This window comes from Lissotriton helveticus, chromosome 2_2, assembly GCF_964261635.1.
Source record: "Lissotriton helveticus chromosome 2_2, aLisHel1.1, whole genome shotgun sequence".
Classification (NCBI taxonomy): domain Eukaryota; kingdom Metazoa; phylum Chordata; class Amphibia; order Caudata; family Salamandridae; genus Lissotriton; species Lissotriton helveticus.
Window position 1 is genome coordinate 117613987 of NC_136060.1, and position 8449 is coordinate 117622435.

The 8449-nt window shown below is 43.4% G+C and overlaps 1 pseudogene; it reads right to left on the reverse strand.

Moving 5' to 3' along the window:
• Positions 1-3915: 3915 nt before the first annotated feature.
• Positions 3916-4678, reverse strand: LOC144821755 (ubiquitin-conjugating enzyme E2 variant 1 pseudogene; annotated as a pseudogene).
• Positions 4679-8449: the final 3771 nt, after the last annotated feature.

Here is an 8449-nt window from a genome sequence, read left to right on the forward strand (position 1 = left end):
TTTAACATAGACAGGGTTATCAGGTTTGTTAGTGTACCGGTTCTTAGCCGGAAACCCGTTTGAAACATCGGTATTATATTCGTGTATTCCATCCAGTCTTGGAGGTGTGATAATAAGCATGACCCATATAATTTTGCCTCCACATCTGTCAGCGAAATCAGCCTGTAGTTCCCAGGCTCATTGTGGTCACCTTGTTTAAAAACGGGGTGAATTATGCTCCCATTCCAGGATCTGGGCAGTTTTTTCTGGTTGTAAATTGTATTAAAAAGTGGTGTTAAATAGTCTGCCCAGAATTCAGGCGAATGTTTAAAGATGGAATTTGGAAGCCCATTGGGACCCGGTGCCCCCTCTTTTTTCAGGCGATTTATTATTGTTTTTAGTTGGTCTGTTGTTACCAGGGTTTCTGGAAATGTGTCTACTAATTTCTCTGATTTACTAGTGAAAGTGAATTCAGGTTTCCAATTTTCACAACCCACAGTTATCTTCTGAGTTTCTTCTGGAGGTCTGTTTCCTGTTCTTAAGATACTATCTGCATGTTCGGAGTTTCTAATGCAAGTTTCACAGTCTGGTATACATTGTCTGTTTTGACCATCTGCCCTATCAATGAACAAACATATTTTTGACATGTTGGATTCACTTACATTCTCCAATGCCTGCCTCCTGTGTTAGAGAGTAACCCTTTGTCAATTTATTGATGATACCCCAAAATGTTCGAGCGTTTTTGTGTTTCCCAGCAATTAGTAACTTAGTCCAAATTTCATTTTGGTATGATGTTTTTGCGTTACTCAGCATGATCTTGTATCTTTTCCGCATGGCTTTCAGTTTCAACTTGTCTGGTTTTATTCCACTTTTTATATTTAATACCTGCTTCCGGACTTCTTGTGCGATTTTCCTTTTTTCCTCTCTCAAGGTAATATTATACCAAGGCTTTTTCCCACTACTGATTCGTTTCGCTTTATGATTTTTGATTGGGGGGCACCTTGTTACGGCTTCACATAGGTATTCCCATGTTTTTATTGGGTTTTCTTTTTCTTCCGGTGTTAGTCTGAGCAGTTCGTTTTTGAATTTATCCATTGTTGGTTTTATTTCCTTTCCTCCCCATTTCAGTTTACGCAGATTGAATTTTTCAGTATACTGATTGATGTTGATTTGTTTTTCCGTCTTACTAACCACCATTTTTATTTTGGTAATTAGTGGAAGGTGATCACTTTCCACAAGTTGCCCTATTGAAAATGAGCTCACCTTCGATATTAAATTTTTGCTCATTATTGTGAAGTCTATTGTTGACTTCCGGTTGCCGCTTACAAAAGTTACAGGTATGCCATTGTCCCCATTGTCATTCTTATTCAGGATAAAAAGGTCCAATTTGCCGAGAGCTCGGATTATTTTGTCATCTTTGGTTAAATTGCTATTAAAATCCCCCGAGATTATCATGGAATATGACTCATGGGCGTTTTGCAATGCCTTGATTAAAGTTAGTAGTGTTATCAATTTTTCATTTTTCTTTTTCTTTTCAGGGTGTACATAAACGTTGATCACTAGTAGGTTATGAATACATGGACCCTGGTCCAGCTTCACCGTAAGTTTTATTACTTGTATCCACTTTGCCCCCGTGTCTACTTCTTCTGCTTGCCATCTGTAATGCTGGGCGATGTATGTTGACAAGCCTCCTCTCGGATGACCAAATTTTGATAATTCTTCGGCGAGGACGTGAAACTCAATGTAACCCGGGATGGAAGTTTGATGTAGGTTCCAGGTTTCTTGTAGCAATATTAGATTGTGCTGTTCCAAGAAATTTATGGTTTTTTGGTCGTGCCCCATGCTATTAAAACCATGAACATTCCAGGAGCAGAGATTGATCATAAGTGGGTTTGTATCGAATAAATCATTTTGATTACAAACTGTTATCTGTAACATTAATTTTCTATTTTCTTTTAAATGTTTAGGTTTGCTAGGTACACTTTTTGCTCAAAGCCGATGCCACCCAGGACCAGTCAGTAGTTTGTTCCTGGGCTCCTCCTTGCACCCCTGCCTTTTCTTGCCTTTTTGTGTTATGTAATATTTTTTGCGGGGTTACTGAGCATGCTCCCTTTAGACATGTTTTTTGCGTATTCACCTCTTCCATTTTCCTTTTGTTTGTAGTTGTGTTTTTTAAAAGTGGGAATGGGTATTTTTTCCGTTCTTCCCGCCTTAGTCTTATGCCTCAAGCTTCAAAGGAAGGGCTCATAGCAAGTATTCTATCAACTATGTCCTTAGACGACCAGATGGTTAAAGACTCTTCTACTTCTGGTTTGTTTTTTGTGTGTTTAAATTCTACAGACAGAAGGTTTTGGGATGTAATGTCTTCCAGTTCTGGTATTTCTCCCAGCAGCCGCATTATATTACCTCTATTCAAGAAGTCTTGACCCCCTGTTATCTGGTAATCCGGTGTGAATACCAGTTTGTCTTCTGTTATTTGAGAATTCCATTTTGCTTCTTCTGATTTTGAGTCTTGTGTTGTTTCTCCATTTATGATTATTCTTCTCCCTTGACTCAAGGTATTTATTATTATTTTCTCATTGAAATCGGCTGTTCTTATCGGGTGAATAATGGGTTCGTTAATCCTATCTGAATTTTGTTTATAATCCATGATGTTTATTTGATCTGTGATTTTATCATTATTTCTATTCTTTTTTTTTTTTTTTTTAATATTAATGCACGCTTTTTATTATATTAAAATCAGGCAATGGTCTGATACAATAAAAAGGCTGCTTATGGAATACTGTTCTGTTTAATTACAATGGATGTTTCATTCTTCCAACTATTTTGAGTGTTTCTAAAAAAGTGAAACTGAATATACTAAATGTACACTGATTTGACAACTGCTGGTTTAAAAGAAGTGGCTTTACACAATCACTGACTTTTCCCAACAAAAACAAAATGTAGAATGCACTTAATTACAAAGTTTCTCATCCACATTTCAGTATACAATGGTCCAAAACAGCAGGTCTAATAAAGAGTTAGACTGTAGCCTTCAACCTTCTTCAATGCACATTTTTGTTTCTAAATTCAGCAGCTTAAATGCCGGCTCTGTAATAAAAAGGGGAAACTGTTACGAGACATTAAGTACGTCTCTACCACGAAAACAAACAATTATAGCCGGGGCAAGGGTAGAGTGCAATTTATTGAAAACAACCTTTCCTGTCAAAAATTACATTGCGAATTAATCGCCTCGCTGTACTGGAGTGCTTTATTTAGAATGTCGGCAACACATGAATTTGGTTATTTGCTAAACAAATTGTTGAAAACTATAGGGATCCGCAACTTACGGCAACAGAAATATTTTTAATACATCAAAATCCAGCTCTTACCAACGGCCTCCTCTGTTAGGAGCCATTGCTTTATGAATTGGAAGGGATCATTTCCTCAAGTAGATGCACAATGACATTGAGAAAATGGCGACTTTATTCAATAAGTAAAAATGAAAGGTGAAGTGAGTATTTTACTCTAAAACATGTACACTAACAATGTAAGGGGAAGAGAAATCACAGCATGTCTCTCCACAGGTTGATGAAAAGAAAAAATGATTAAAAAAATTTAAGCTTTTGGGTAGAGTGGGACAACTTTTAATTTCTTGCGCAAGGCCAGATAATGAAGAACAAATACAATCTCCACCTTGGTTGAAGGTTGTGTGGAAGAAAACGTCATATTATTAAAAACTAAGAGTCCACAAGCACATCCAGCCTTTACTAAAGACAGCACAGAGGGAGGGATGACTAAGGTAGAATACATCCCCTTTAGTAGTCTACATAGTCTACTGTAAAACTGGAAGTGAAACGTGTGTAGACTAATAAATAGCCCTGAGCTTCAACTCCATTGAAAAAGAATGTAAAAACTGCAGCAAATTGTTTGTCATTATGTTTTCACAGTTGAGTTATATATTTCACAATGTTCCCAACAGTAATAATTTTAAATAGATTTTTCTTGACACCAGAAGTTCAACTATGCAGACAGTGATTACACATGGCAAAGTTATGTTATAGGACAACCTATATTTCAGATGTAAAATCAAGATTGTTTACAGTATCTCAAGAGAAAATTGCTGTCGAATGGGAACTCCTTTCCAATACTCTGAGGCCTACAAGATGTACCTATAAAATGTACTACTGTGGAAAATGAAAACAGCTTAAACTGAAAGTGGGGCTTTTTTTCTTTTTTAATTGCTGTAACATTGTCCTTCGGGTGGCTGAGGAAGTTTCATGTTTTCTTTAGACATCATAAGACGCCGGAGCTCTTGTAAGATAACTTTGATGCTATATGTATTCTGCCATTTTGCTAGAACAGATATGGCTCTTGGATCCACCGCTCCGTTAGAACTATTTACGCCACTCATATTTATTTTTGTTACAAATCTTGCAAAAGGAGGTAATTCTGGATATTTCGGCCCACATTCTACTTTAAGGCTGTATATTCTGTTTTCATAAATTGTTCTTGGGGGTCCTATAATCATTCCTGTCCACCTTGTGAGCGTCATATCTTCATCGTCTTCAAGGCCCCAGCTAACTGTTCCATCTCCAACGCCTTTCTGGCCATCCTCAAGTTCTTCCAACAGTCGAAAATTGCGAGGAACCTTTAAACCCGAGCCCGTGGTCGCCGCCATCTTGCGTCGCTTTCCTCCGGATGCGGCGGCTTCCTCCTCCCACCCCATTATTTCTATTCTTGAGTGTCTGAGTGCACACTATTTATTTTTTTGTTTGATCAATACTGCAGGTTCGTCCTTCTTCTGTCACGGCTGCTATTCCTCAGGGTCGGAATGATGCTCAAATGGGGTCCACCTCCTGATGTCCCCGCACTCTGACTGTGTAACTTCCAGAGTGTAAAGGCAATCAGGCGAGGGAAAACAGGGAAGGGATAGGAACAGCAGGGATAAGGACCTGGAATGACAAGAAAGGACACGTTAGCCCACTGCACTCTAATTTCCCTTGATATATCACAAGTGCTGTTGTGAACCCTCACCTGATAAGACTCACAAAAAAACGACCTTTCCCTCTGTTGATGTCTTTCTCAGGCTGAGGAGAATAATTACACGTTACAGCCTGTCTACTACCTGCTTGTGTTATGTGCATCATTCACCCGCCTTCATAACCCACATTCACTCACCAGTTTGCCAAAGGAAGAGAAACTGAAAGGGATCCTCAAGAGGCGTCTGAATAGATTAAAGTCTCTCCCAGCCGCTTCTTGTAAAGTAAACCAGCATCCGCTGTTTATGTAAGGAAAAAGAAACGAAACCCAAAGATAGCCAGCAGGCTCTTCCTGCTCCCAATTAGAGAAACGGAAAACAAAATCAATAGTTCAACAACAGGAGGGTGCAGTCCTGCGTCTCCTGTACGATGTTCTCAGCCGAGAACACCGTCTAGGTCTGGGTGTGCACGGAGGGTGAAATCCCGCGTCTCCCACGCCACCTATGAGTCGCAGCACCAGCCGGTGTCTGCAGCGCAGATGAATCCGCGTCCCGTGAGTGACAGCGAGGGGGAAATCCAAGCGTCTCCTGTTCACTCACATAATCGGAGAAACAGTATCACAAGAACGCGGAGGGGGCAATCCAAGCGTCTCACGCATCTTGCGGAATGAACTCTAGACAGTACCAGCCGGTAACTGTCTTCGCGTAGTTGAACACAACTTGCTCCGCAGCCACAGAGCAAAACGAACCACACCTCCCCAGCAACTCCGTGGGGACAGGGCGTCCGCAACATCAGCTCCCAATGGACAAATCACAAGCACCAGTAGCAGGCATCCATGAGAAGATATGCCTTCTGAGGCCCTCCCCCTTCATGCTAGGCATTCTGGGAGATGTAGTTAATTTCTAGGTAGGCACCTAAGTCAGACCCTGACAGTACGCCCCCCTGCCCTGTGCCTCCTAGCGCCCGGCTTCCTCGGGTTGCGGGCAAAGAAGGAGCGGACCAGGCGCGGGGCGTGGACGTCACAGCTAGGCTCCCACGAGTCGTCCTCAGAGCCATAGCCCTTCCAGGAAACGAGAAACCACAGCTTCCCCTGACGGAACTTCGAGTCCACGATACGCCGGACCTCGAACTCCAATTGTCCATCCCTCAGCACCGGCGGTGCGGCCTTGCGGCGCATTGAACCAGCTGGCTTCAGCAAACTGCTGTGAAACACCGGGTGTATCCGCATAGACATAGGCAACTTCAGCTTGTACGCCACCGGGTTGATTTTCTTGATGATGGCATAGGGACCGATAAAGCGGGGATGGAAAATGCTGCGGTATCTGAACCGAATGTTTCTTGTGGACAACCAGACCTTGTCCCCTATCTCGTACACAGGACTCTCCTGTCGATGTTTGTCTGCCCATTTCTTGTACGAGCCTTTTGCTTGAACCAGGGTCTTTTGGATCTGCCGATGTGTTTCCAACAGAGCCTTCACGTGTGCCGCCACGTTGGGTTGATTCTGGACTTTGCCGGGTATGGTCAAAGGCAAGGTGTTTGCGTGGAACCCTGTATTGGCCTTGAACAGAGATTCTCCTATGGCACTGTGCCATGCATTATTGTACGAAAGCTCCGCCAACCAGAGAAGAGAGACCCATGAGCGACTAGCTTCTTCCGAATAACACCTCAGATATTGTTTGAGTGTTTGGTTCAGCCGCTCTGTCTGACCATCTGTCTGAGGGTGGAAACTGGTGGACAGAGCGTCTTCCACCTTCAGTGCCTTACACCACATGTGCCAAAACCTGGCCACGAACTGCGGCCCCCTGTCAGAGATTATCACCCGTGGAAGTCCATGAATCCGTACCACTTGAGTTAAGAGCAATTGAGCGGTCTGGCTGGCAGTAGGAAGGTTCTTGCACGGTATGAAGTGCCCCATTTTTGTCAAGCTGTCCACTACTACCATTATCGCGTTGTACCCTTGGTCCATGGGCAAACCCACGATAAAATCCAGGCTGATGGTGTGCCAAGGACGAGATGGAGTGGGCAGCGGTCTGAGTTTCCCTCGACTCATGGAATGATCCCCCTTCGCTCTCGCACAAGTGTCACAGTGTCCTATCCATCTCTCTACGTCTTTTGCCAGAGTATCCCACCAGAAATGGCGTTTCACGAGATGGACTGTTTTCCTCACCCCAGGATGGCCTGCCATAACTTCCCCATGGCACCAGTTGAACGCCTGGAGACGCAGAGCATGGGAGGGTAAAAACAACTTCCCTCCATGTAAGGGTACTCCATGATGGATGGTTCGGAGATTGTTCTGGCTTGCCCAATTCCTCCATTGGACCTGATCTCTATCTTTCTGTACTTGGTCGAGGAACCGATCTGCTGTTATCAGACACACCACTTTTTCTGGGTCGATTATTGCTCTTATTTGCTCCTTTGCCGGCACCACGTCTCCCCCTTGCCGAGAGAGAGAATCCGCTTTCTTATTTTCTGTTCCGGGACGGAACGTGACGATGAAATTGTATTCCGCGAAAAACAGCATCCACCTCATTTGTCGTTGGGACAGGTGGCGAGCAGTTTTCATAAACAGCAGATTTCTATGGTCGGAGTACACAGTTATAATATGTTGTGATCCCCACAAGTAATGTCTCCATTCTTGAAATGCTCGTTTAATGGCCAGCAGTTCCTTTTCTGATATAGTATAGTTAGCCTCGGCAGTGTTCAATTTCCTGGATAGAAAGGCCACTGGATGCATTTGACCTGTCTCCCTGTCTCTTTGCGACAGAACAGCCCCCACTGCTGAATCTGAGGCATCCGCCTCTACGATGAAGGGCAGGTCCAATTGAGGATGTTTCAGGATTGGGGCAGTGAAAAATGCTTCCTTCAGTGACTCAAAGGCCTCCATGGCTTCCGTATTCCACTGGAATGGAAATCCTTTCCTCAACAGTTTAGTAATGGGAGAGGCCAACAAAGAGAACTGGGAGATAAACCGTCTATAATAGTTGGCGAAGCCAAGGAAACACTGCACCTCTTTTACACAGGTAGGCACTGGCCAGGCACGCACCAGATCGATCTTTCTCTCCGCCATGTGAAACCCTCTTGGTGTCAGGATAACCCCTAGGAACTCCACCTCCTCCACACTGAACTCACATTTACTGAGTTTACAGTAGAGCCGGTACTCCAGCAACTTCTGTAAAACCAGGAGGACATGACTGGCGTGTTGTTTTCGTGTGTCAGAGTAGACCAGTATGTCATCGATATACACGATTACGAACTGATCCAGATACTCTTTCAGCACATCATTAAGAAAGTACTGGAATGCCGCCGGGGCATTACAAAGCCCGAACGGCATTACCAGATACTCAAAAAGGCCATATCTGGTTTTGAAGGCCGTCTTCCACTCATCACCGCTGCGAATTCTGACCAGGTGATAGGCACCACGAAGATCCAACCGTGTATAGATCACAGCCTCCTTCACCTGGTCCAACAGCACTGGGATGAGTGGAAGAGGGTACCGATTTCGTATGGTC